A 27,033-nucleotide genomic window follows, 5' to 3' on the forward strand; every position below is an offset into this window, starting at 1 on the left:
AAATGAGGCGTACTATATTTAATTACAGCTCCAGGAATGAGCCTTGAATCTCTCGATGGGCAGGTGCAAAAAAAAAAAAAAAAAAAAGGGCTTTTCGTGAAGCCGGTGGTGGAAACTTCAAGGTGATGTGAAACCAGGGGAGCTTAAGGCAGTGCTTTCTGGGGCCTTGATGGAGCCCACCCGAATCCCTCTGTTGGAAAGGGTTTTATAAATATCTTGGTGACTTAACACATTTTGATACTTCTTTGTACCCTCCAGCCACATGCTAAGGGTTTAGACTGAGTTATAATCCATTGGGTATCTTATTACACCAAAATATGCCAGGGGATAATGACAGCTTCCTCTAACATGTGTTTCATTCTCTTTACCACTGTGCCTTCCCAGACATGTATGATTTGATTACATCCTTTCCAACAGCCCAGTGAGGAACACGGGGCAGGGATCATCTCGATTTCACAGATGAAGACACAGAAAAACAAAACCCACACTTTTGAGTGAATTCATGCAGCCTGCTAATAGACGGGGCTTTCCACCTGCATAGTTCAGACTTGCTCTTCCTGCTTGGAGATGCTGCTGGCTTGGTGAGAAATTAGAGACGGTCCATTCCTAGGTTCTATGTAGTGGAAACAAATCTCCATGCCCATCCTGGAATGAGGATCCTTCTGTGTGGCCCCAATCCTTCCACTGTTGCCCAGTGGAATCACCCAAAAAGTTGATTTTTGTAAATACCAGTGTCTGGGCACCACCCAGAAATTCTGATCCAACTGGATTGGAACAGGGCCTGGGTATGTGCATTTTTTTAAAGTTCCCCCAGGAGATTCTCATTGGCAGCCACAGATGAAAACCACTAGCCGGTAGGCCCTACCAGGTCATAAATATGTGAGTTAACTAGAGAATTGAAGTGACAATCCATAAAGGCCGAGGAAGGGAGATGTTCAATTCCAAAACCTAGATTCCCTGCCACCTAAAGTGCACTGAAATGGGGAGACAGGGCAGGTACCAATGATGAAAAAGTCGAGCCTCTTTGCAACAAAGTGGGCCATCAACTGCACATGTAAGCCATGCACACAGTATAACTGCTGAGGGAATGAAAAGTGAAGGTTAAACCATCCTGCTTCAGAATCCAGGTCTTTTGCAAAGACCTAATGGCCTAATCCTTTCCTTCCCTCAGTCTCTGCTTCTTATCAGAGAGCAGGGACTGCCTTTAAGGAACAAGAAATCTAGTGTGTACACACTGCTGCTGAATTAATAAGGCTTCTCAGAGCTTGTGGGCACCACCTTTCTGCATTCATCTGCATTCATTTCTACTGTCTTCCTGCAGAATGGATGCACAGGAATTCAGAAAATGCCAAGCTTGTACATCCATGTCCCCTCTGCATCCTGCAGAAGGGCCCTCTGTTTCACTCAAGCGATGGCCAGAATGAAATCACATGTGTCGCTGACTCTGGAGAAGGGCTGAGTTACCGGGTGGTCCCGAGGCTGCCCTGGCAGCTGGCCTAGAAACTAGGACCACACTGCTCTCAGCAAATGATCCAATTCTGCATCACCCGTATGCAGCCACCTTAGCGAAAATACAGTCAATTCTCAGCTGTGCGTCTTGAGGAAAGAACGCTTTTGTGGTGGATAACAGGACATGATTAAAGGAGATCTTAAGACAGCTTTGGAGAAGGTTTCAAAAAGCTTCCCAAACCATCCTAGAATGAACAGTATGGCTCTGAGTTTAGGCCAGCAGGACACACAGATGCTGAAGGCTAGTGTTGGGGTCTATATTCAGGTTTTTCTATACCCACAACACGATTTTTGTTTGAAAGTCTAAGGGCATTTCCTCCCCACAATAATGAAAGCAGACAACAACGGAGAGTGTTCTTTTCAGTGATTCCCAGTCCCCAAATGGAAACATGCATCCAGCCAGGAGGCCTGGAGGGAATAAGCAGTGTAACCCAGGCCTTTGTGTAATTCACCTTGTGCCCTGTGGCTACTTCTGAATCACGGTCAATGACAAAGTACCCGGTGAACGGAGGACAAACCCCAGTGTATTAAGTGCAGCAGCAGGGATCTGCCAGCACCTGTCTGGGGACAAGGTTCACTTAGAAGTCACATTCTCAAACCTCAAAATTCTGGACGAAAAGAATGCCATCACCCCACCCATGTCAAGACACGCAAATTCACATCTAAGAGGAAGGTGGCAATCCATGTTCACTCGTGTCACGATAAAACCACACTGGTCCAGTCCAACACTTGTCTCTAATCATTTTTCCTCCAAGAGCGGGATTCCAGGTCAGGAAATAGCTGTGTGTGTGCCGGGCTCAGGGTAGCTATCAGCGTGCTCACCAAAGGTAGGTGGTGCCTTTGGCCCAGGGCCCTTCCCATTAGCAGCTGCTGAACGGAAAGACTTGCAATGAACCCAATGAAGGCTCTCGCCAACCCCTGCATTTTGGCACAGGCTGCTTCCTCTTCTGAGATACCTTCCTGCATCTCAGAAAATTTAATAAGATGTGAATGGTCACAGCCTCTGCGCCCACACCCCCTCTCAAAGGTGACCTCGTACTCCGCCAGAACTGCCAACCCAGTCTTGGGTGGGGAGACTATTTTCCCGAAGTGTTAATGTTGCTTATGAATTCGTTTTCTTTTAATAAACTTACACAGTCTAAGGGCCAAGTATATTTCTGATTTTATTACTTTGGCTTAAATGCACAAACTAAGTGAAGTGGGTTCCTCCCAGCTTTCTCCAGGTTATATCAACTAAATATGGATCGATATAAGGAGTTCAGTTGGTGGGGAGTGGGAGGGGAGATAGGTGTGTTTGGTTTTTTTTAATTGCAGGAAAATATATGTAACATAAAATTTACCATCTTAACCATTTTGTTTTGTTTTGTTTTGGGTGGGTTTTTTTTGCGGTACGCAGGCCTCTCACTGTTGTGGCCTCTCCTGTTGTGGAGCACAGGCTCCAGATGCACAGGCTCAGCGGCCATGGCTCACGGGCCCAGCCGCTCCGCGGCATGTGGGATCTTCCCGGACTGGGGCACGAACCCGTGGTCCCCTGCATCGGCAGGCGGACTCTCAACCACTGCGCCACCAGGGAAGCCCCATCTTAACCGTTTTTAAGCGTACAGTTCAGGGGTGTTAAGTACATTCACCTCGTTGTGAAACTATCACCACCATCCATCTCCAGAACTTGTTTCATCTTCCCAGACTGAAACTCTGACCCCACTAAGCAGTCTGAGTCCATTCCCCACCCCTTAGCCCCTGGCAGACACCATCATACTTGTGTCTCTACAAATTTGATGACTGTAGGGATTTCATGTAAGTGGAATCAAACAGTGTGTTTCCTTTTGTGACTAGCTTCTTTCATGTAGCATAATGTCCCTAGGTTCATCCATGTTGTAGCCTGTGTCAGGATTCCCTTCCTTTTTAAGGCTGAATAATATTCCATTGTATACATCTTGTCTATCCAATCATCTGTCTACAGACTTATGGGTTGTTTCCACCTTTTGGTTGTTGCAAATAATGACGTCTTTAGTTCTGGAAGGATTTGTCTGAGGTACCAAAGAGATAAACAGAGGGAAAGGGCACAGAGTTGAAAGGAAGGATTTCTCGCTGAGGACAGGCAGCCAACTGGAGATTGGGATTTGAGAATCGTCATCCCAGAGCTGTTTCACAGGGTGTCTTGGGATGCCTGTTAAAAGGTCTCAACCCCCCCGCCACCAAGGCCCAGGGAATCACATAAGCTGGAACAGGACCCAGGGCTCTGCATTTTGCAAGCTCCCCAGGAGATCAGACAGATAAGGTGAACACGGGAGATGCATAAAGAGAAAAGAGGAGCAGCTCATTCTAGAAAACAGTCTTGAGAAGCATCTACGTTCACATGAAGGAAGGACCAAAATAATCCCAACTGGAAACGGGAAAGATAAATGCGTGATGTGGAGAGGCAGCAAGGGAATCCGTAAATAAAAGAATCTGAAACAGCAATAAGGGCCCAGCTGAGGGGGAAAGAGCCTGAGTCGAGGGGGACCTGATCGGTGGATTTCTAGACACTGAAATCTCAGGGCGCCACTAGCCCGTACACGGCGTCTTCGTGCCAGTTTGCAAAAGCTGCCCTTCCTCTGGGTGCCCCCTTGGCCAGCAACCTACAGAAATGGGAGCAGCTGCGGGGCTTAAATCAATGACTCCCCTTGTTGTTCCTGGAAAAGGAACAATAGAATTTCCTGGTGTCAGTGGCAAATCACTGTCTCAGTGGAAACCAGGACGTGAGACTCCCTCTTCAACACAATATGATTCATCTCGGTAAGCTTAAGCCTCTCCAACCTGATGAACAGAATTTAAAAAGAGAAGGGATGCCTCGCCGTGGCTGGGCATCCCTCATTTCTCAGGATGGAATCCTCAAAGCCACCACCTGCAGGAGGCAGATACCAGCTGAGCTGCCGAAGGAAACCTTATTTCCACTGGACCAGGGTTTCCAGGGTTTTCTTAGCCGCTTGGTTTCCTCCATGGTGTCGATCAGCTTGAGGGATACTGTGCATACTACCCACTGGAACAAAGAATCGTGAGGAAAAAGGGCTGCGAGAAAAATCCAGGCTGTAGCCTTACTCCAGACAGTAAAGCATATCCAAACAGGAGCTGTAAGTCTTTCAACGTGTTCAAAAATTCATCCTCGGGGCTTCCCTGGTGGCGCAGTGGTTAAGAGTCCACCTGCCAGTGCAGGGGACACGGGTTCGAGCACTGGTCCGGGAAGATCCCACATGCCGCGGAGCAACTAAGCTCGTGCGCCACAACTACTGAGCCTGCGCTCTAGAGCCCGCGAGCCACAACTCCTGAGCCCGCATGCCACAACTACTGAAGCCCGCACACCTAGAGCCCGTGCTCTGCAACAAGAGAAGCCACCGCAATGAGAAGCCCACTCACTGCAATGAAGAGTAGCCCCCGCTCGCTGCAACTAGAGAAAGCCCACGTGCAGCAACGAAGACCCAGTGCAGCCAAAAATAAATAAATAAGTAAATAAATTTCAAAAACTGTGTTTCTTTTGAAACAATTTTCAAAGAAATTTTCAAGAACGGTTACCACAACCAACATGAGATCTAGCCTCTTATATTTTAAAGGGCACCATACGGTGTTGTTAACTACAGATGCAATGCTCTAGAACTTATTCATCATGATAACTGAAACTTTATAACCACTGAAAAGCAGCTCCCCATTTCTCTCTCCCTCCAGCCCCTGGCAACCACCATTCTCCTCTCTCCTTCCATGTGTTTGACTATTTTCGATACCTCTATACATAAGTGGAATCACACAGTATTTGTCCTTCTGTGACTGGCTTATTTTACTTGACGTGATGTCCTCTGGGTTCATCCATGTTGTCACAAATGGCAGAATCTCTTTCCTTTTTTAAGGCTGAATAATATTCCATTGTAGGTGTATACCACATTTTCTTTATCCATTCATCTGTCAATGGACATTAGGATTTTTTAGTCCATATTGTGGCTGTCGTGAATAACACTACAATGAACCTGGGGGTGCAGATAGATCTGGGAGACCCTGATTCTTTTGCTATCCTCAAAAATTTTAGGGCTTCCCTGGTGGCGCAGTGGTTGAGAGTCCGCCTGCCGATGCAGGGGACATGGGTTCGTGCCCCGGTCCAGGAAGACCCCACATGCCGCGGAGCGGCTAGGCCTGTGAGCCATGGCCGCTGAGCCTGTAGGTCCGGAGCCTGTGCTCTGCAACGGGAGAGGCCACAACAGTGAGAGGCCAAAAAAAAATTTTTTTTTAATGAGGTGCTCAGCACTGTAACAAACAGCCCAATAAATCGTTTCCTCTAATCAATGCAGTTCCTTTGGAAAATGTTCCCAGCTCTGCCTTTCTATGGGGAATATTAAAAGACTGTTTTCTTGCTTCCTTTCATTAATTCCACAAACATTTATTGAGCTGTGCTAGGAGCTAAGGATACAATGTGACCGGAAGTAGCAGGGTCCCACCCTCCTGCCTATGCCTGGTGGCACCCAGCGCTGGATGAGCAGAAGAGAGACGGCCTGGGTCTTTCCATTTACTCCTTTACAGCGTGTAGAGAATCTTAAATGTCCCAAGCACTGGCTCATACACTGTTTCCTCTGATCCTCACAGCAACCCCAGGAAGCTGGCTAGACAGGCATAATATACCCATTGCACAGATGAGAAAATAAAGGCTTAGGAAGTTAAGTGACTTGCCAGCTCTCACACATTTAGCATGTAGTAGAGACTGCAATCCACCTAGATCCTCCTGCTTCTAGTCTATGACTCTTAGACAAAAGGATGAATTCTGGGGTGCCCCTTCTTTTGGGGGAAATGGTAAATTCTCGTATACATGTGATATGATGTGATGGGGGCAGGAAAGGTCAGGAGGAGGACGAGGAAGAAGGCAGCTGTCTGAAATCACCTGTTCCATCAGAGCAGCCCTCCTCGTTCTGTCTTGTTAGTATGTGGTACATGCCCGAGCTTGCAGGGCTGGCCTGGATAAAGAACAAACAGCAATAAAGCCTCAAAGCACAGAAAAGCCCCAATCTTGCCGTGAGAAGCATAACTCAATTCTTGTGAAAGAGACTCTGATGCTGCCCCATCTGCTTTCACTATTATTTATTTTTGGTTGCGCAACTGAGCTGAATGAACAAATAAAGGACAGACCCCGTTTGTAAAGGGCACAACTTCGAGCCAAGGAAGTCGCCAGATGGACCACTCAGGCCATGGAAAGTCCCCTCCAGAAAGTAAAGACCAATCTTCCTGATATTATAACATGTGGAAGCTTTGGATCCACCTTCGAGAAGCTTCTACATCACAGTTTTATCGCCTTTAAAATTATACAGCAGGTCTTAGACGATCTGTGCCTTCCTATTCCACGCTGGGTTTTTGCAGAAGAATGTTCATTTCTCTGGGACCTTGAGAGAAAAGAAGTCCAGAAGCTCTTAACAACAACTTCAGTTCTTGAAGACTCTTGGGAGTCCGCCGCCCTCGTGTCCAGAGGGCGGCCACACGGGTCCCACCATCAAGGTTCACCTGAACCCCCTGCAATCCTGCACCCGCTCAACTAACACTTCTCACGCTCTTGCTGCCTTTGCACCAATCAGGGTGATGGCGGTAATAATGATCATAAAACACCTCAAAAATAAACAGCAAGCCAGAAAAAAACAAAAACAAAAAACACCTAAGGAACAAGGTGATGTCGGTCCATGACTGTTCTCTCTGTTGGAAGCGGGAAGAGGTGAGATGCCACTGCTCTGTTGCCATCAACCACTGAAATTCCCCAACTGGTGAGGCTTCAGCCCTGCCTCCAAGAGATGTGGGTCACATCTCGGGAGACAGTCAGAGGGGACATGGATGCAGAGCAGGGACAACCTGGGAGAGCAGCCACCTCCTGGGAGGGGAGAGAAGGGGACAAAGCGCCCATTGGGGTCTCCAGTAGGACACGTACCCAGCGGCTCACAAACCCAGCCTTGCCAGGTCTGGTCAACAGGCTATTCCCGATCTGATTACCATGCTCCAGCAAAGGCAGGAAAGCAGGACACCTATGGGGTACTCTGTCCGTAACAAAGCCAGCCACGTTGCCCTCAGAAGGAAGTTCAAGTCTCCTGAGAAACGCTAACTGTCCTAAGGCCAGTGTTTTGCCTGCTTAGGAGCTTGGGCTTTTAAACCTGGCACCTTGAATACCACCACAAAGCAGGATGCCCAGAGAAACGTTCTAATATGATCTTCCAGCCTCCAGACCACCCTGCAGGAGCCGCAGAACTAGCTCGGAAGGACTGGCCCAAAAACAGAGGAAAGAAGACTGTTGTGTTAGGAAACACAAAACAGAAATATCAGGCTAAGTCATCACTGTCAGTTAATCCTCCATCAAATGCATTCATTCATAAGGGTGGAGCCAGCCCAGCTGAGTGGGGCCTGACATGAACGTCTGTCTCGTGATAAGATCTCTGTTTCCAAGTGCCCCCTCCCTGCTCCCCATCAGCCTGCTTCTGCCAACGTCCCTTCTCTCCTTCTCTCCCCTCTGCCCAGCCGCTCTCTCCTCACTTGTGAAAAGTAGCCCAGGCTGCCAGATGGCTGTGACACACGCCACCCCAAGGGACCTGCCACCGGGCTGCAACCTGGCTCCCAGGAGTGGTTTTTGGTTCACGCATCTCATTGAACGTATTTAAATACATTACGTGCGGGCACCTGGCAGCACAAGCAGGGGGAGAAGCGACGGCTCCTCCCACAAGCCCAGCAACACACACACACGGAAACATATATACACGCACACACAGTTGCAAACATACACACACATATGCAAACATATACCCATGTACACATATGCAAGCACATACACATGTACACACATACACATGCGCGTTCACACATACACATGCGTGCACACATACACAAGGCACACCTGCACATACACACATATACAGATATACACATACACACACCAATACACCTCCCTTCCCCTCCCTCCTCGAGGGGCCGAAATTCTACTACGGTTCACGTTCACAGCCGGTCCAGTGTGCCCTGATCTCTCCCCTGTGACTTCCGCTCAGGGGGCTCCCACCCCCCAACCCCCCACGCTGGTCCTCAGCATTATCACATGCTGCCCCTGGGGACACACCAGGGTTCCTCAGTGCCGGCAGACTGACATTGGGTTGGATCATTCTTTGTCCTGGGGGCCGTCCTGTGTGTTGTTTAGCAGCATCCCTGTTCTCCACCCGCTAGATGCCAATAGCAGCACACACGACCCCCGAATGTCCCCTGGGGGTAAAATCACCCCCAGGTGAGAATCACTGGTACATACTATCTCTTGAATTAAACCATTAGCTCCTAGAGAACAGGGTCCATATTATTTCTTTTTATTTCCTCCCCAGCACCTAGCACAAGGCTGTGCACACAACAATACCGTGAAGTACTTGTTGGAATGAATACATGACTAGGCACACAGCAGGAAAACGGCACAGAATAGCATTTTGCACAGGGCAACCTATGTCCCCAGGTGAACCTAGGCTTGAGCATACATAAAACCCCCCCATGTTCCTCACTATGTTATACACAAGAATCCGATTTTCTGAATCGCTCTACCCCTTAGCGATCTGAGCCGGCAGATAGTGTTTTGAATATACTAGGCACCAAAAAAAACTGAAGAATGAGTAAGGGCACACCCAGGCCACTGTTCGTAGAAAAAAACCTATGAACTAGAACAAAAAGGGCATTGCTACTCCCCACTGGGCTGGGGCTACCAGGTTTCCATTTTCCCTTCATTGCTGAGTAAGCAGAAAGGCTTTGAGCTGGGAGACTGTGTAGGGTAGAGAGAAGGGTATGAGCTGGGGGTGTCAGGTGGGCATAGGTGTGAACGCTGGATATGTCAACCATTACCTCCGACGTCTGGCGAGGGGCCTCTAGGACCCTCAGTTTCGTCGTCTGTAAAGGGAGAAATAGAATGCCAACCACAGAAGGTTACTGGGAAGCTTCATGGAGGGAATCTACGTAAAGGTGCTTACACGGCAGGTATTTAATAACAGTACAGTTTCCTCCTCTTGGTACTAGCCAGAGAATTCAACGATATTTCTCGTCAGCAAAACATGAGGTACAGAGCATAGCGTGGAACTTCACTGAGAAGCCCTCACCAAGAATCCACACCATGGTGTCTTCTGAAAGAGAGACTGACTCCACGACAAAATGGTAGAATGTCCCAAGCCACTAGAGAGGACAGACAATCCTTTAATGCGTCGAAAGTCACAAGGTGAAGGGTGGTGCCAGGCCTCAAAGCCTGGTCTTTTCTGCTATAGAGGCTCACCTCAGAGATATTTAGGGCTCAGCTCCAGACCCCAAAATAAAGCGAATACTGCAATAAAGCGAGTCACTAAAATTTTTGGTTTCTCAGTGCATATAAAAGTTATGTTTACCCTATACTGCCATCTATTAAGTGTGCAAGAGCGTTATGTCTAAAAAAACAATGTACATATACCTTAATTTTAAAATACTTCATTGCTAAAAAATGTTAACCATCAGCTGAGCCTTCAAGGAGTCATAATCTTTTTACAACAGTGATATCAAAGATCACTCACTGGGCTTCCCTGGTGGCGCAGTGGTTGAGAGTCTGTCTGCCTTTGCTGGGGATGCGGGTTCGCGCCCCGGTCCAGGAAGATCCCACATGCCGCAGAGCAGCTGGGCCCGTGAACCATGGCCGCTGAGCCTGTGCGTCCGGAACCTGTGCTCCGCAGCAGGAGAGGCCACAGCAGTGAGAGGCCCGTGTACCGCAAAAAAAAAAAAAAAAAAGATCACTCACTGATCACAGATCAGCCTCACAAATACACTAATCATGAAAAAGTCAGAAATACTGCAAGGATTTCCAAAATGTGACACACAGCCATGAAGTGGAAAGATGGCTCTGACAGACTTGCTCCAGGCAGGGTTGCCACAATCCTTCCGTTTGTAAAAAACACAATGAAGTGCAATAAAGCAAAGTGCCATAAAACCAGGTCTGCCTGTGTATCAAATATATTCTCAGTCACTAGGAAGTCAGGTCACCGCAGCGGCAGTGACAGCAGGGGCTCCTCCAGTCCCAGATGAGAAAGGCTCCCAGGCTGACTGCCCAGCCCCACCAGAGCAGATGCACACTGATGGGTGATGCTGGGCCTCACCTGCCTCCTTCCTCAGTGAGATCTAAAAGCAGGTGAGCACACCTGGACAGGTGCACACAGAGAATGGTTCTGCTCTGGGAGAGAAAGGAAGAAGTTACACAGCTTTCTTCCCCCTCCCCCACCCCTCCTCCATCCTCCACGTGGCCAAAACCACCTCCTCTCTGGGCATCCCGGCTTTGCCACGGTCTTACTAAGTGACCCATGGAGGGTCCTTTTTCCTGTAATTCCTTCTCCTCAAACAGACCATGGGCGGTGTCGGTCTGTCCCAGCACCCTGGGAAGGGTTCTGGAACTGTAACGGTGCTGCCAACACCCATCAGTGCCCCATGGAAGAGCTTCCTCAAAGCCTAACCCCTAAAGGGCAGAGAACTTGCCTGTAATTCTATGTTCTGCTCTCCACGGTCTGTTCTAAGGGGAAAGCCCCACCTCTTTCAAGCCCATCTATTAAAAAGAGTAGAAAAATAGCCCTTCTTTGTGTTGTTCCAGCCAAATCCTAGCATAAAACCCCATGTGTGCCACTCCCTAGACGGAGTCTCCTGGGGAGGGACTCAGATTTGTGGGGGAAGATCCGTCCTGATGCCTCGGGGCCAGTGACAGGAAAGTGTTTATTTCTGCTCTCGCCTCTGACTTGTCTTTCTCTCTTTTGTCTTTTCTCAGAAGCCACTGGAAGGTAAGGAAATCATGAAATATGCATGTGGGTATGGATTGTGGGCAGCAAAGATAAAGCAGTCCGGTTCTTATCAGAATGAGAAGAGGGGTAGGTTCCTGGCCGTGAAACAAGACCCAGAATCATCCATCCACATCTTAGCCAAGGTTGTCAGTAGCCCCAAATGACCCTGTCCGTTCAGCTCTAAGTACTGAGATTGATTTTTAAAAGACAATCTATGAAAGAACTGCTGGGGAAGTTTTTATTAACTTGATCCCCTTTCCATCCCAGGTGCATCTAGCCCATTAATCAACCAATAATATAAATGATAATAAAGTACCAAGTTTGGTATGGATGCAAAAAAAAAAAAAAAAAAAGGAATTAGTAGAAGTTGAGAACATAGATTTCAAGTATGGCCCAAGGCAAGTTTTTCTGCAATCAATGCCTTAATTTATCCACTGCTAAAATTGGGCGTGAATTTCTGCTACCTAAATGCTATAGTGAAAATGTAGAGAAATCCTTAACTTGGGTGCCATTTCATGGAAGGAAAAGGTTCTACATCCGAAGCAGGGCAGTATCGTTACTGCTTCTCTTTGCTACTTCTTTTTTTTAAAACATTTTTTAAAAATTTATTTATTTATGGCTGCGTTGGGTCTTCGTTGCTGTGCGCAGGATTTCTCTAGTTGCGGCACGCAGGGGCTACTCTTCGTTGTGGTGCGTGGGCTTCTCGTTGCGGTGGCTTCTCTTGTTGCAGAGCACGGGCTCTAGGCACACAGGCTTCAGTAGTTGTGGCACGCGGGCTCAGGAGTTGTGGCTCACGGGCTCTAGAGCGCAGGCTCAGTAGTTGTGGTGTGTGGGCTTAGTTGCTCCGCAGCATGTGGGATCCGCCCAAACCAGGGATTGAACCTGTGTCCCCTGCCTTGGCAGGCAGATTCCCAACCACTGCAATACCAGGGAAGTCCCTCTCTTTCTTTTATGGGGATAAAGCCCCTGATTTCAAGCCCCTATGTCTCAGAATGAAGACTCCGTTTCCCATCCCCCTTGCATTAGGCGTCACTAACCGCCTAAGCTCTGGCCAGTTCACATGCACCTTGGCTCCTTTTTCTCTGTCTCTTCATCCATTTTGCTGCCTGGGATATGGATGCCCCATTTTGGAGCATGAGCTCAAGGCCACACAAGGCAGAGCAACAAGCTAGAAGGAGCCTGGGTCCCTGACACCATGAACCCACGCCAGCCCCAGACTACCCACCAGAACTTGTACAAGAAAGAAACAGCCTCTATCCTGTTTCACTCATAATTATCTGGAGTTTTCTATGACTTTCAGCCAACCTTAATCTTAACTGATATATTAAATTTCAACAGTCTGAAATTTTAAACCTGAATATGAACTTCAAAAAGACATTAACAACCAAGTTAATTTACTAAGACACTTGTCTACATCCTTTAGTGAACAAAGGAACATTTAAGCAAACACAGACGTTTAAAAGAACATTTAAGGAGAAAGCTTTCTCTACAGTAAGTGAATATATATCTTCAATTTTTTAAATCTTTCACATCATTAAATCCTTGACAGACAACAATAAATTGTCCTGTACATTCTTTCTGTGTTCTGCTAGAGTAACATATTGGCATCTCGCCATCCTTTCAAAATTGCCTAAATATTTATTCCTTAACTTTCCAAAGTATATAAAACCTTAAGTGAGTAATACACCCAAATGAACCATTCTGGCATCCTGCATTTCTTGGAAAGCTAAATATTTTGCTCCCTTAACTGGAAAAAAAATCTTGATTTTAAAAATTAAGACTTTTTTTTTTTAAACTGGAAAGAACTGACCCGTTAAAGACTTGGATACATGCAAAAGGCATATCATTGTTTGAACTAACTGTAAATATTCTTGATAACATTCAGTTCATTCTAAACAGTCACAAAATTGACGTCATCATTGTATCCTGCATTGTCATAAAGTCATGTGTACACATGACAGTTAGAAGAAAAAACTATCTGTATCTGAGAATGTTTTAGGCAGTAAAAAAGTTGAAGGCACTTTCCTTTCTCAAAAACAGCATGGGCTTTCACTGTGGCAGCAAATTGTGCTGCGAGAAATACACAAGAGTGAAAAAAAAATGTGCTTCCTTTGAAAGGAACCAGAATCTAAGTTTTCAGCCCATTAGTTCACAGTTTATTCTTTTTTTTTTTTTTTTTTTTTTTTTGGCCGTGCTGTGTGGCTTGCAGGATCTTAGTTCCCCAACCAGGGATTGAACCTGGGCCCCTTCCCCAGCAGTGAGAGCACCAAGTCCTAACTACTGGGCTACAAGGGAATTCCCAACGTTTTTTTAAATTGCAGGATTTTGACAGTGGTGTCTTTAATCCTAAATGAGATTTTCTCCTGAAACAAATTCCATCTCCAAGACAACCTTATCCCACTGACTTCTAGTGTATGTTTAGAATCAGCTTTTTTTACTAGCTCTCAAACTCAAAACAATGAGATAGTCAGCTCTTAATCAACCAAAACAATAAAGGTGAAAAGTGACAAAAAAAAAATCCGAGGCCACAGCTAATACAAAAGCAAATGCAAAACTATCAGGCTTGGTGACACACCTGGCTGGCCTGATATGGGTGGGGGAGGGGAGACAAGGAAGCAGGTCTGCCTTCCTCTGTATAACTTGCTCATATAATATGTGTGTGTGTAAAAATTAGCATGCATTTCCCAAGCACACACCAACTGAGAAGGAAAAACAGCTCAAAAATAAGCTGCATGCCAAAAATATTCAGAGTGAAGCTAGCCTGGGATTGAACCTTTCCCAGAGATAATCCACCCTTGATAATCTGGTTCTGTAACTGACTTTAAGCTTCTTCTAGTATTTGCCTTCATCAGATGTACTATTCATGGCTGAGGTTTTTTTTGTCAGTACTGACATGACACCTGCCAGTCCTGGAACACCCCACTTTGCTGAGAAATTCATAGCTCCCCTTGAAGACCCCTGGCAGGAGCAGTACTTCCCCTTCCACAAGCACTGTGCTGAAAAGATCTTCATTACGTTAAGCCATGTCTCAAGTCCAAAGATAAACCTCCTGTAATAGTCCTTCAATGACTCTCACACAGTATTTTCCCTCCCCACCCTCAAATTGCAATTCCTGCATTTTAAAACATTTCCCATTTGTAAAGCTCAGGTGAGGGGAGGGCTTCCACCAGGAAACAAGTGTATCCTCACTGGCAACTAATCTTCCATCCACTTGATCCCACCCCCACATAAAGTGAATAACTTAAAACAGATATACAAACAGGTTGATGTCACAGGCACTATTCTAGGCTAAAAGACATCATCTTTTCTCCATAAGATATTATAATACTTATGAATTCCTCATCTATTTATGCTGGTGGTGGTGTCTTTAATTTCCGTTTGCATTCATTCTCTAAGAGTGTGATTTCTCCACTACCAAAGAAATGTAATTGACACCATTTATAAAAATGAATTTCCAATGACAGGCTCATTCTCACTGCCCATAGGACAACTGGGATTGGGTCTGAGCAGGCAGATGCTTAAAAACAAAGATGTGATGCTCCCTGACTTCAGACTATACTATAAAACTAGAGTAATCAAAACAGTATGGTACTGGCACAAAAACAGACACATAGGTCAATGCACCAGAATAGAGAGCCTAGAAATAAACTCAGGCACTTATGGTCAATTAATCTACGACAAAGGAAGCAAAAATATACAATGGAGAAAAGACAATCTCTTCAATAAATGGTCCTGGGAAAAGTGGACAGCTACATTTAAAAGAATGAAATTCAAACACTCTCTAACACCATACACAAAAATAAACTCAAAATGGATTAAAGACCTAAATTTAAGACCAGATACTATAAAACTCCTAGAAGAAAACACAGGCAGAACACTCTCTGGCATAAATCACAGCAATATATATATATATATATATTTTTTTTTTTTGGATCCATCTCTTAAAGCAAAGGAAACAAAAGCAGAAGTAAACAAACGGGTCCTAATTAAAGTTAAACACTTTTGCACAGCAAAGGAAACCATCGACAAAACAAAAATACAACCTACTGAATGGGAGAAGATATTTGCAAATGATATGACCAATAAGGGGTTAATATCCAACATATATAAACAGCCACAAACTAGCTAGGTAGCCAGAAATGAGGGCACCATAGTCTTTTCACCAGTGAATAAGGGAATGGGGCGATCCAGAGTACCCTGGCTCAGTTGTCTCTTATCTGTGGTTCATATATAAATTTCAGACAGTCGGTAAACTCCTGCAATTGTCTGCAAAATTGCAGGTGTGTGTGTGCATATGTGCCTTTTTCTTGTGAGAACATGCACAGCTGGCATCAGATATTTTAGGCAATGTGAAAAGGTGAAGAACTTGCACGGGAGGATCTTGAACGGTTCCTTCTGACCCTAAGACTTCGTAAGGCGGGTTAGGCTGTGTGTGCTGGCCACTTCTCCAGCAGGGCCACTCTGCACCCCAAAGGCACCTGCCCACCTCCAGACGTCAGCCTGGGCTCCTCAGACTTCACAGAAATCACTGCCGCTGGCCCCACTGCCACTTGCTTCTAGGAGACACCAGAAAGACCTGTTTTCAAGCCAGCCCAAGTGGCAGACTGGAGACGGCAAAACAGTTGTTTATAGAGACTCTGTCTATGTGGGTCAGTGAACATGTCACAATGCCAGGTTAAGTTACTGACAAGAATATATAAGCAAGTGTTCAAGGGTTTCATCCATTGATAAACCGCATTGCACCTGCCAGACTGGCCACCAGGGAACCACATAGGCAGCACTATGGATGCTGGGAGTATGCACTCAGGCAAAAACAGGCAGGAGTGGGGCCATAAAATCCGCCCCGGAAGAGGAACAATCTGGGGTCAACTGCAGGGACAAGAGTAGCCAGGTCCTGGTTCCAGCTCAGAGAGCTCCAAGCCCTGTCTCTACCAGGCCACTCATATGTGCCAGCGGGCAGGCTGGGAGACCACACGACTGTGGGGGAGAGGGAGCCAGCTCCCCTTATGGGAAAGGTCTCCCTACTGGCCACAGGGCCCTTGCACAAATGGATATGATTGCAAATGACAGCTGCTGGATGTGCGTTTGTGTTCCTCCCGTTTCCTAGTGAAGGAAAGCCATCATGATGGTGTTCTAGGTGCTCTGCTTCCAACCTCCCACCTTGGAGAACGGCCCCAGAGCAGGGGGACACAAGCCCAGGGCCGGCAGCCATGAAATCCACAGTCGTTGCTGTCCAGAATGATCCTTCTCAAAGAGGTCACATATTTTTTTTAAAAATTAAGCCTCCAGCTAGAAATGTATTAAACAGAAGATGGTGGCAAATCACTGCTACAGGGCTTTGAATGATTTTTTAATGAGTGAGTGTCTCTCTGGGCCATCATCTCAGCAAATCTGCTCACACTATGTTACAGGTGAGGAAAGGAGCCAACTCATCAGGTTCTCACGGCTGGTAGGTGGCAGAGAGGGGATACAGAGTCAGCACTCATTCTGAAGTCAGAATTCTTCTACTACTCAGCCTCTGATGGTGGAGTCTGGGGATCTTTCACTCCAGTGAGATTTTCTTTTAGAAAAAGGGATTGTCCTTCCAGATGCAGGAAAAAAAAAAAAATATATATATATATATACACATATCTCCTTAACTTTGCATCACCTCTGAAAGTAAATTTAAAGTGAACTTATCCCATGAGGCCGTATGACTTTAAAACAAAAACACAATTTAATAAAATAAATCAATGTGTTCCCGAAAAAAGCAACATCACCTGATTTAACCTCTGCCCTTAGTTTGGTGACTACTCTGTCCAGCCTGATGAGCTCAATTACCTGCCATCAGTTACAAAGCAGAACAGCATGGCCCAGACATGCCCAGATATTTTCTATCAAAGCTTGAGAGTCTGTTTTTAGACACCTGACACTTAGTTCTTTCAGGCTGTTACAACAGGACACTATAGACTGGGTGGCTTCTAAACAAAAGACATTTATTTCTCCAAGTTCTTGAGGCTGGAAGTCCAAGGCGCTGGCAGATTCAGTGTCTGGTGAGAGCCCACTTCCCATCTTCTTGCTGTGTCCTCACATGGTGGAAGGGGCAAGGAGTTCTCTGGGATCTCTTTATAAGGGCACTAATCCCATCAAGGGGGCTCCATCCTCATGACCTAATCACCTCCCAAAGGCCCCAACTCCTAACACCATCACACTGGGGGTTAGGTTTCAACATATGAATTTTGGGGGGACACAAACATTCAGTCCATAGCGCGCACACATGCACAGCCTCCAGTGACCCATAGTTACAATCGAATGTGCGTGGGGCAGGATGATTCTGCAAAAGGCATGGAAATGGGCCATGGAAATCTGACTGTGTCCAACTCAATAAGCATTATCAGATCCCCAGGGTCTGCACAGCATTATTTCCTTTTCATTACGAAGTGAATGAAGCAGGAGAACCTGGCCTTACTCCCTTACACAAAGAAAGTAACAATGGAGGGGCAGTGGGAATGGCATCCTGATATTTTTCTTCAACATCCATCCCATTTCCTCCTTCTGTCTTAACGCCTCCTTCCCCCTCCATCACTTCCCTGACTTCCGATTAAGCTGGGGTGGGCCCCCAAACGCCCGTTCCACACCACAGGAACCTAACAGCCACGGGTGGCAAAAGCATCTAGCAAGTCAGGGTGTCAGAGTGCCCTGCCAGCAGCTGGCTCTGATGGCACTTCCAAGGGCTGTATTGCTATTTCATAACACTTATCACAGTCTAATTAATTTCAAAACAATGTCTCGACGTCGTCCTCTGCCTCCACCTACTAGGCAGAGATGGGACAACCCTTGAGTGGTTTCCCAGGCCCAATTAAGGCTTCACAGCAGAGGCGAGGGCTGCGGCACAGGGGAGCACTGCTCCCAGGCAGGGGCCCCTGGAGATCGCACTCAGAAAACCTTGGAGACCCCCCAGGGAGGCGCCGGCCAGCTCCCTCCTATGCCCTGGCTGGGTGTCACCCACACCTTTCATGCGTGGGTCTGCAAGCTTGGCTGCCCCATTCACAGCTGTGCCACGCTATCTAGAGCAGGGGACACAGTGTTTACCAGCACGCTCCGCTTGTACTGAAGGTAGGAATGCACCCCTGAGGTGTCGCCTGGCAGCGCATGGCTCTCTGCAGAGCTGGCCTCTGCTTGTAAAGAGCTGCCTGCGATGTAGATGGTCAACTTGAGGCCAGTGAATGTGAGGGCTCGAGATAAAAGCTCGGGCAAGAGGTGATGGAGATGAAAGGGAAGGGATAAATAGCATGAGCAGGTACACACGCTGCAGGAACTACCACAAAAGGGAAGCATGGGAAATCACTCCATTAATTCATACCATGTGGACGACCTCTATTAAAAAATCTACTCGGGGGACTTCCCTGGTGGCACAGTGGTTAAGAATCCGCCTGCCAATGAGGGACAGGGGTTCAAGCTCTGGTCCGGGAAGATCCCACATGCCACAGAGCAACTAAGCCCGTGCGCCACAACTACTGAACCTGCACTCTAGAGCCTGCGAGCCACAACTACTGAGCCCACGTGCCACAACTACTGAGCCCACATACCTAGAGCCCATGCTCTGCAACAAGAGAAGCCACTGCAATGAGAAGCCCGCGCACCGCAACAAAGAGCAGCCCCCGCTCGCCGCAACTAGAGAAATCCCGCGCGCAGCAATGAAGACCCAACGCAGCCAAAAATAAATTTAAAAAATACATAAATTCATTAAAAAAAAAAATCTACTCTGACACCTGCACCGTACAGAGTCACTGCCAACTGCTGTGGTCTGATAAGTCGAGTCCACACTTCATTTGGGGCTTCGTAGGAGACTCTAAAGATAAAGTCATTTTCTCACAGAATACTCATCCAGGGCATATGGAAGAATCACCATCACATAAAGGACTGGGGTACCCACTCTGTGATTTGGGGGAGTTTGGGAGGCCTCTATCCTCAGAAAAAAAATCTGCACCCTTTAAAGAGCTATTAACATCATTAACTTGAGCTCCCACTTGCAAGTCTCTGAAGCATCCTACTAAGTTGTTATCCGTCACTTTCATCTTAGGGTGAATGATGTGGTGGGAATGAGTGTGGGTGACATCTGGGAAGGGAGGGGAGCTTGGGAAAGGTGTCCTGAGACCCTAGGAGGGGGTGTTTCCCAGGCTTGTGCTGATCAACAGAGACCCTGAAATGCCCAGGTTATTAACACAAGAATGGAGGAGCCAGGGGGCCATAACCTTTGCTTATTACTGAATAAGCATCTATGAATAGATCTTTTTACACTTCTATTTCAGATAATACTGACATTTGCTGACTCCTGCCAAGGGTCTGTGTTGGACAGAGCATTCTGCTGTCAAGACAGACAGAAAAATCTCCATCCCATTGACTCTTGAGAGCTCTTTTGAGCCTGACGCCACTTTCTGACGAGAGGAATCGCTGGTAGGACCCATCAGAAATGATTCCAGTTCCCTGGCGCCTTCCCTCTGGGATACGTGTCATTGCAGTGGTGAGCTGAGGCTTGCTGCAAGCCCTTGAATGATGAGAAAAGGACTCAAATATTGACTCGGGGTCAATCCAATAAAATCAAACCCAAATAAACAAAAAGGGTACAAATCAACCAAAGCTCTCTCTGCCACAGGGCAACTCCCAGGTCCATGACAGCTGTTCGAGAACAGTCTGTGAAATAAGCCATCATATTATTAACCTTGTGAATTGATCAATAAGGTCACTCAAGGTCCAGCAGGAGAGGCTGGGAGCTCACTGGAGGTAATCCATGTGTAAATCCAAATCTTCAATAGAAAAGAGGGAGCTTGTTCATTAAAGGGACCTTGTGGAGAAACCTATTTTTCAAGTGAAAAATTAGCTCCTAACTTCTCCTTTTGCACCGGTTTACATTTTTACGCACTGTACTTTCTAAAAGTAAAGCCCCTGTGACTGTAAGTCTCTGACCCACTAGCTGTTACACGAAGACTAGACCATGAGACCCCCAACCTCTACTGCTCTGCTCATTCACTGCCTTCCTAGGAAATCCTGAAAACAGAGCTGAGGGCATCTGGGGTGGGCCACAAAAGTATGATTGTACTTGGCAGATGGCTGTATTAGTCAGCATTCTACAGAGAAACAGAAGCAATAGAACCAGAGAAACAGAATCAATAAATAGACTTAATATAAGGAATTGGCACACACAATTACAGAGGCAGACAAGTTGCAAGGTCTGCAGTGTGAGTAGGCAAGTGGAGACCCAGAAGAGCTGATGGTGTAGTTCCAGTCTGAACGCCAGCGGACTCAAGACCCAGGAAGAGCTGCTATTTCAATTCAAATAAAGCCAATGTCCTAGTTCAAAGGCCATCAGAATTATATATCACAGATTATATGATCTAACAACTGAATATTGTAAATACACTTGTCTTACCTCTCAATAAAAGGGTACTTTTCTATTTTTTTTTTAAAAGGAATTCCCTCTGATTTAGAGGAGGGTCAGCCTTTTTGTTCTATTCAGGCCTTCAGCTGATTGGATGAGGCCCACCCACACTAGGGAGGGCAATCTGCTTTATTCAGTCTACTGATTTAAATATTAATCTCATCCGAAAACACTCTCACAGACACACTCAAGGGTAACGTTTGACCAAATGTCTGGGCACCCCAGATCCCAGTCAAGTTGACACATAAAATTAACCATCACAATAGGAATGGCTGTTTTCTACAAGGGGGAATCCAGGGGCAGGTGTCAGGGGTCCATGCAAAGCTGAGGATCCCAGAGTGAACTTGGCCAACATAAAGAAACCAGACTTCAGGGTTGGAACACAGCCACGGGACTCCAGGGTGTGGAAAGTGTCTTAACGTCAGGCCCTCTGTCCAGAGGCCCACAAGGACACCAGGAGGACCCGCCTGGGGTTGAACTTTGTTCTATCATGAATAGTGCCATTACAAGAGACAATGACATACCCATATTGCTGTCAGGTGTAAAACCTAGCTAATCTGCAGGGGAGAAAAAATGACTTCTTGGAATTTTGAACAATGCTCTTGTCAAAGATCCAAGCTTCCCTGGTCTGTGACCCTGTTGGGACTCATGAGTCTCTGAGACAATGTTAACACCCTGTGTTCGCAGATAAAGAAACTGAACTAGAGAGAGTTTGGGGTGCTGTGGCCGAAGCTGCACAATTGGCCACCACAACCTGAGCCCCTGCCTTCCCTCCCAGGACCCTGGGGTGCTCCCAGCCCCACCAACCACTGCCCTGACCTCCCCCAGCTTACACGGCTCCGTGTGACCGGGCCTCTCCATCCTCCACCGAGTCAGAGGCGGGTGGTGGCCACCACATGTGGGTGGCTGAGCCCCTCCGCCGAACCTGGGGGGTTCACTGCCACTGACCTTTCTGGACGTGACCCACTGGCTTCACCACAGTCACGCTGCCTGTCTCTATGCAGAAACAGGGGCGCAGGGGCTCCAGAACCAGCACAAGGTCCTCAAGAGGCCCTCCATCCTCCAGGAGCCGCCACCAGGCCAGGCAGACTCAGGCCCCATCAGTGTTTCAGCTCCGGTGGAACAGGCGAGGCGGCCATGACCCTCAGCCTCAGCGCCCAGCCCTCCCCTCGCCTCCGTCTCCCTCACTCACTGCAATAATCTGCTTTAGCCATATCTGCTAAAAATACATCTCGCTTCTCTGTGACACTTACTAATACAGTCTATTTCAGGCCCGTTTGCATTCTTACGTACAAATGCCCGTATGGGTAGCAGTGAGTTCGCTCAGAACGGCAGAGCATTTCCTTCAGGAAAGCTCCTCTCAGCTCTGCTCAGCACATACGTCTGAAGAGCAAACCTTTCTGCACTGGATGGGCATCGGATATAGAACCTTCCCACACTGGATGGGCACTGGGGATATAAAAGAAAAAGGCTGGGGTCAGAGGAGAAAGGAAGAGGCCAAGAAGGAAACAGCCGTGCACGCCGTGAAGTCCACAGTTCCTTCTGCCCACATCTGTTCCTCCCTCACGGGCACACGAACGGCCCCCAGAGTCACGGTCACCCCAAAAGCAGGTGCAGAATGGCCTCTCCATCGAAGCCACAGGACACATGCTAGAAACCGGGAGAACATCTAAAAAAAAAAGGCACAGACCAGGCTGAACTCCACAAGCCATCCCCAGGAAGCTGTTTGCCATGGCTGAGGCCCGGGGAAGTTATCATTTCCACTGCATAGTGGTCCCCTTGTATGAGCTCATCCTCCCTTGAGCGACGACCCTGCTGGCTTCCCTCGGCCGTCTTGGAAGGCTCCCTGACTTTCCTGGCGTTTCCTAGAACTTTGGCTCTCTCCTCAAATACATGGGGGATAATGACAGCTCTCCAGCTCTGATCTTTGCCTTCCTGGAGGGAAGGAGGGAGAAGACTTGTATGACGTTTTCAAAGGTCTTCCTGCGTGCTTCCTTTTTCTTGTTTTGACCCAGATCTTTCTAACATATTTAATTCATCTTCCTTTATTCGGAGGTGAAACACCAAGGCAAACAGTGATAGAGTGTCACTGGCTGCAGAGCAGGTACTCAAGCAAGGGAGAGAAGAAGGACCCCAGGACTGGGGCCAGGAGAGGGAGGAGGATGCCTGGGCGGAGCCGGAGCTCAAACCCAGCTGGTGCCATATTGATGTCTTTCCGATTGCAGAGCTCCTGGGTGACAAACACGTAGATAAGCACAGAGTGAAGCATTCAGAATGCCAACTCCACCCTGCCCTTTTCAGCTCCCAGAACCTTGGCTGGGTTAGGTTCACCGACCTGAACTTGGAGCCACTGTTCCCCAGTTAAGAAATCAGATCCTTAAAAAAAATTAAAACGTTTTAAAACAAAAGCGTGAGACCGAATGATGGCCTCTCAACCAACATAGACTGAAGTCTCCCAAAGTCTGGAATTCGGGGCTTTGCCAGACCCCACACACAGGAAATGGCCGGACAGAGATGCTTAATGGTAGGAAGGAGGAAGCTGATCCAGCCAGAAATTATCAGAATGAAGGATTACAAAAAAAGCTAAAGGTACTTCTTGGACTGTATTATCTCTTGAACACTTAGCTAGCACTGTGATCCGGCCAGGAAAATGATTATTAACAACCCTGACACAGGAGATTCTAATGTCTGAAAATTTCATGCACTCTAGCAACAGCAGAATCTTATTTATCTAGGCTTGATTCCACCCTCAGTAATGGAAAACATTGGGATAAACAAAGAACCCTCCAGCACCAATATGGCACCCCATCGGTGAGTTCAGAGGACCGAAATTAGTCTTATCTCCTTGCAGTCTATCTTCAGGTGCTGCTGCTGAATCCAATTACATCGTGTAACAAAAGACAGTCACAATCACAAGCTGTTTATCGTGCATGCCCCGTGGGCTTGTCTTGGAAGCCAGCACAGATGCCAATGTGTGTGTAATATACACACGAATATGGAAAAAAGCCACTAACGCTGAAGTTTCCCAGACCTCATCCCTTTTTATTTTCTCTGCTAGTCCTCTGAATAGCTCATCTTGAAAACTGTAGCTGCCAAGACAGAAGAATTCACTGCTTGAGAAGGAAAAAAAATTCCATTATTCCAACTTTCTTTCCTTGAGCCTGAGGAGAATAGTGATTATGACTGGTAAGATTTCTTCAACGAGAAGTTTATTTCTCCAGTTTAGTTACCATGTGGTACAAAGGAAGTGGGAATGCAGGCGAGATGACCTCAAGGCCCTCACAAGTGGTCCCCACACATCCACCCAGCTCTGAACGTGAACTGCAAGAAATGCCTTTCCCCCTCCAAATGCCCCGTCTGCTCTATCACATCACTGCTGAGTACGTTCTGTGGACCACGGGGGCAGGGATGGAGACAAGAGGGGAGAGGGAACAGAAGCAGGCGACCCCAGTTCACTTCCCACTCTTCAGAGGGATGCTAAAAGCATGAAAGACGTAATGATTGCTTCTGGAGCTCTTCAGCTATACGATGCTCTATAAATACCAGTAACCACCCCCTCGAGGGAAAACATGTTTCATTACAGCGGAGGTAAATGCTGCAGCAGCCTGCAGGAAAGATGGGCTGCATCTCAGAGGGATCTTCTGGCATCCTGAGTGCACCCAGAGTAATCACCAAGTAGAGCGGGTGATCCACACAGCATCCTGCTTTGACTGGAGAATGGTGCACCCCGGATTGCTGGCATCTCATATGTCTATCCATTTTGACGTGCCCATCTGATGCACACTCATTAAGGCCCCCGCTATCTGCCTGAGGGGCACTATAGCATTGTGGTTAAGTGCCTGGGCTCTGGAGCTGGGCTGCCCGGCAGGAAGCCCGGCTCTGCCCACCCACCAGTCGTCTGACCTCAGGCACGTCACTGAATCTCTGTGCAGTGAGGACATGGAGGTCCTCACTTATCACATGGGGATGATAACAAAAGCCACTTCACAAGGTCATTGTGAGGATTCATCCGGTTCACCTGTGTCCAGGGGTCAGACCTCTGTCTGATACACAGGGAGGGCGAGAGAAGGGACCACTACAGAACTTACCTACCAAATGTAAGGGTCCGTAGTATTTCATTTATTCCTTGACTATTTTAAATTCGATTATTTTAGCATCAAAATCAAGATGAAAAAGGAAGGCGTTAGGAATTAGAAGTGGACCCAGCACTTAGCCATGTGTGGAAAACACAGAAGTAGAAGATGAGGTCCCTGACTGGGAGCCTCCAGAGCCCCAACAATGAAGGGTATTCAGGTGTTTTAGCTGCCAGGCGGTAGCATATAAAGGGAGTGGGGAAAGGAGCATTATCCAGACATTGTTTAGAACTGCCAGCTCATAGCAATCATAAAGCAGACAGGCTTTTGGTCCATGTTATTAATGTCTGAAGTTCTGCATTGGCAAAGCCCTCTCTCAGCTCCTGCGACCACCCCTTCCCTTTGCCTCGTTACCCCCGTGCATGCCAAAATCTCACCTAAAAGAGAAAGAGCCGCCCACCTGAATCTCCCACCAGGAAGCCCTTAGTCCATCCACCCTGGGCAGTGAGCACTGTCCCTCCACTGCAGGGGACCCGAGGTGCCCTTACCATCAAGCAGAGGGCACACCTGCAGTCGGACAGGCCCAGGTGTGAATCCCTGTCCTGCCGCTTAGCTGAATGGCTCTGAGCAGTGGTTCCCAAAGTGCAGTCCCTGCAGCAGCAGAAGCAGCAGCAGCACCCAGGAACCCATTAGAGATGCAACTCCTAATGCTCCATCACAGACCTGCTGAATCAGAAGCTCTGCGGATGGGGCCCAGCAGCCTGGGTTTTAACAAACCATCCGGGGATTCTGATGCCCACCCAAGTTTGAGAACCACTGGCTTCGAGAAAGTGACAATTTTTTCTGGGTCACAGTTTCCTCACTCAAGAAAGGGGGTTAACAGCAATCACCTCATGAGGCTACAATGTAAGAATTAAATGAGATAGATGATAGACTACAATGTAAGAATTAAATGAGATAGATGATAGATGTCAAGCACTGGCTACGGTGCTCCAAACACGGTAGATACTCAATACACTCTACTTATTATTATCATTATTTTATGATTATTATTTTATTATTATTACTATCAAAGTCAGTGGAACAGATTCACAAAACAGCAGTAGCTCAAAAACACCTAGAGTAAATAAGATTGGGATCCATGACAGCCCTGCTTTTCAGGGAAGTCATTTAAAGAACAGTCCAAGGACAGAAACTAAGGGGAGTTGGTAGATACACCCTACCTTGCCCAAGGTCATCCGAGGGCCCCTAGGATCCTGGGGTCACTCAAACACACTACCTGTGAACCATGGAGATTCCCACTAACTGACTCCTCAAGCATCTTGAGGGCTGGGAATCCCAGAAACCAAAAGCATTCCCCATTTTATTGTTAAAATAAGGATAATATGAGTTTTGAGGCAATGCCACTGGAGAGAAAACTAGAGGTATCTGAGTTCAAATACTGGTATTTAAAATGTATAATGGAATACTAGCAAACAGAATCCAACAGCACATGAAAAGGATCATACACTATGATCAAGTAAGGTTTATCCCAGAAATGCAAGGATTCTTCAATATATGCAAATCAATCAACGTGATAAACCATATTAACAAATTGAAGGAGAAAAACCATATGATCATCTCATTAGATGCAGAGAAAGCTTTCAACAAAATTCAACACCCATTTATGATAAAAACCTTCCAGAAAGTAGGCATAGAGGATCTTTCCTCAACATAATAAAGGCCATATATGACAAACCAACAGCCAACATCATCCTCAATGGTGAAAAACTGAAATCATTTCCACTAAGATCAGGAACAAGACCACGTTGCCCAATAGTGCTCTCACCACTATTATTCAACATAGTTTTGGAAGTTTTAGCCACAGCAATCAGAGAAGAAAAAGAAATAAATGGAATCCAAATCAGAAAAGAAGAAGTAAAGCTGTCACTGTTTGCAGATGACATGATACTATACATAGAGAATCCTAAAGATGCTACCAGAAAACTACTAGAGCTAATCAATGAATTTGGTAAAGTAGCAGGATACAAAATTAATGCACAGAAATCTCTGGCATTCCTACACACTAATGATGAAAAATCTGAAAGTGAAATTAAGAAAACTCTCCCATTTACCATGGCAACAAAAAGAATAAAATATCTAGGAATAAACCTACCTAAGGAGACAAAAGACCTGTATGCAGAAAATTATAAGACACTGATGAAAGAAATTAAAATGATACAAATAGATGGAGAGATATACC

The 27,033-nt window shown here is 46.8% G+C and overlaps 1 protein-coding gene across 4 annotated transcripts in view; it reads right to left on the reverse strand.

Annotated features, from left to right (window-relative positions):
• CAMK1D (calcium/calmodulin dependent protein kinase ID) overlaps nt 1–27,033 on the reverse strand; it is a 421,414-nt gene that overhangs the window by 295,950 nt on the left and 98,431 nt on the right. The gene's annotated exons all lie outside the window — the stretch shown is intronic.

Source organism: Mesoplodon mirus (assembly GCF_964341445.2).
Source record: "Mesoplodon mirus genome assembly, chromosome: 4".
Classification (NCBI taxonomy): Eukaryota; Metazoa; Chordata; class Mammalia; order Artiodactyla; family Ziphiidae; genus Mesoplodon; species Mesoplodon mirus.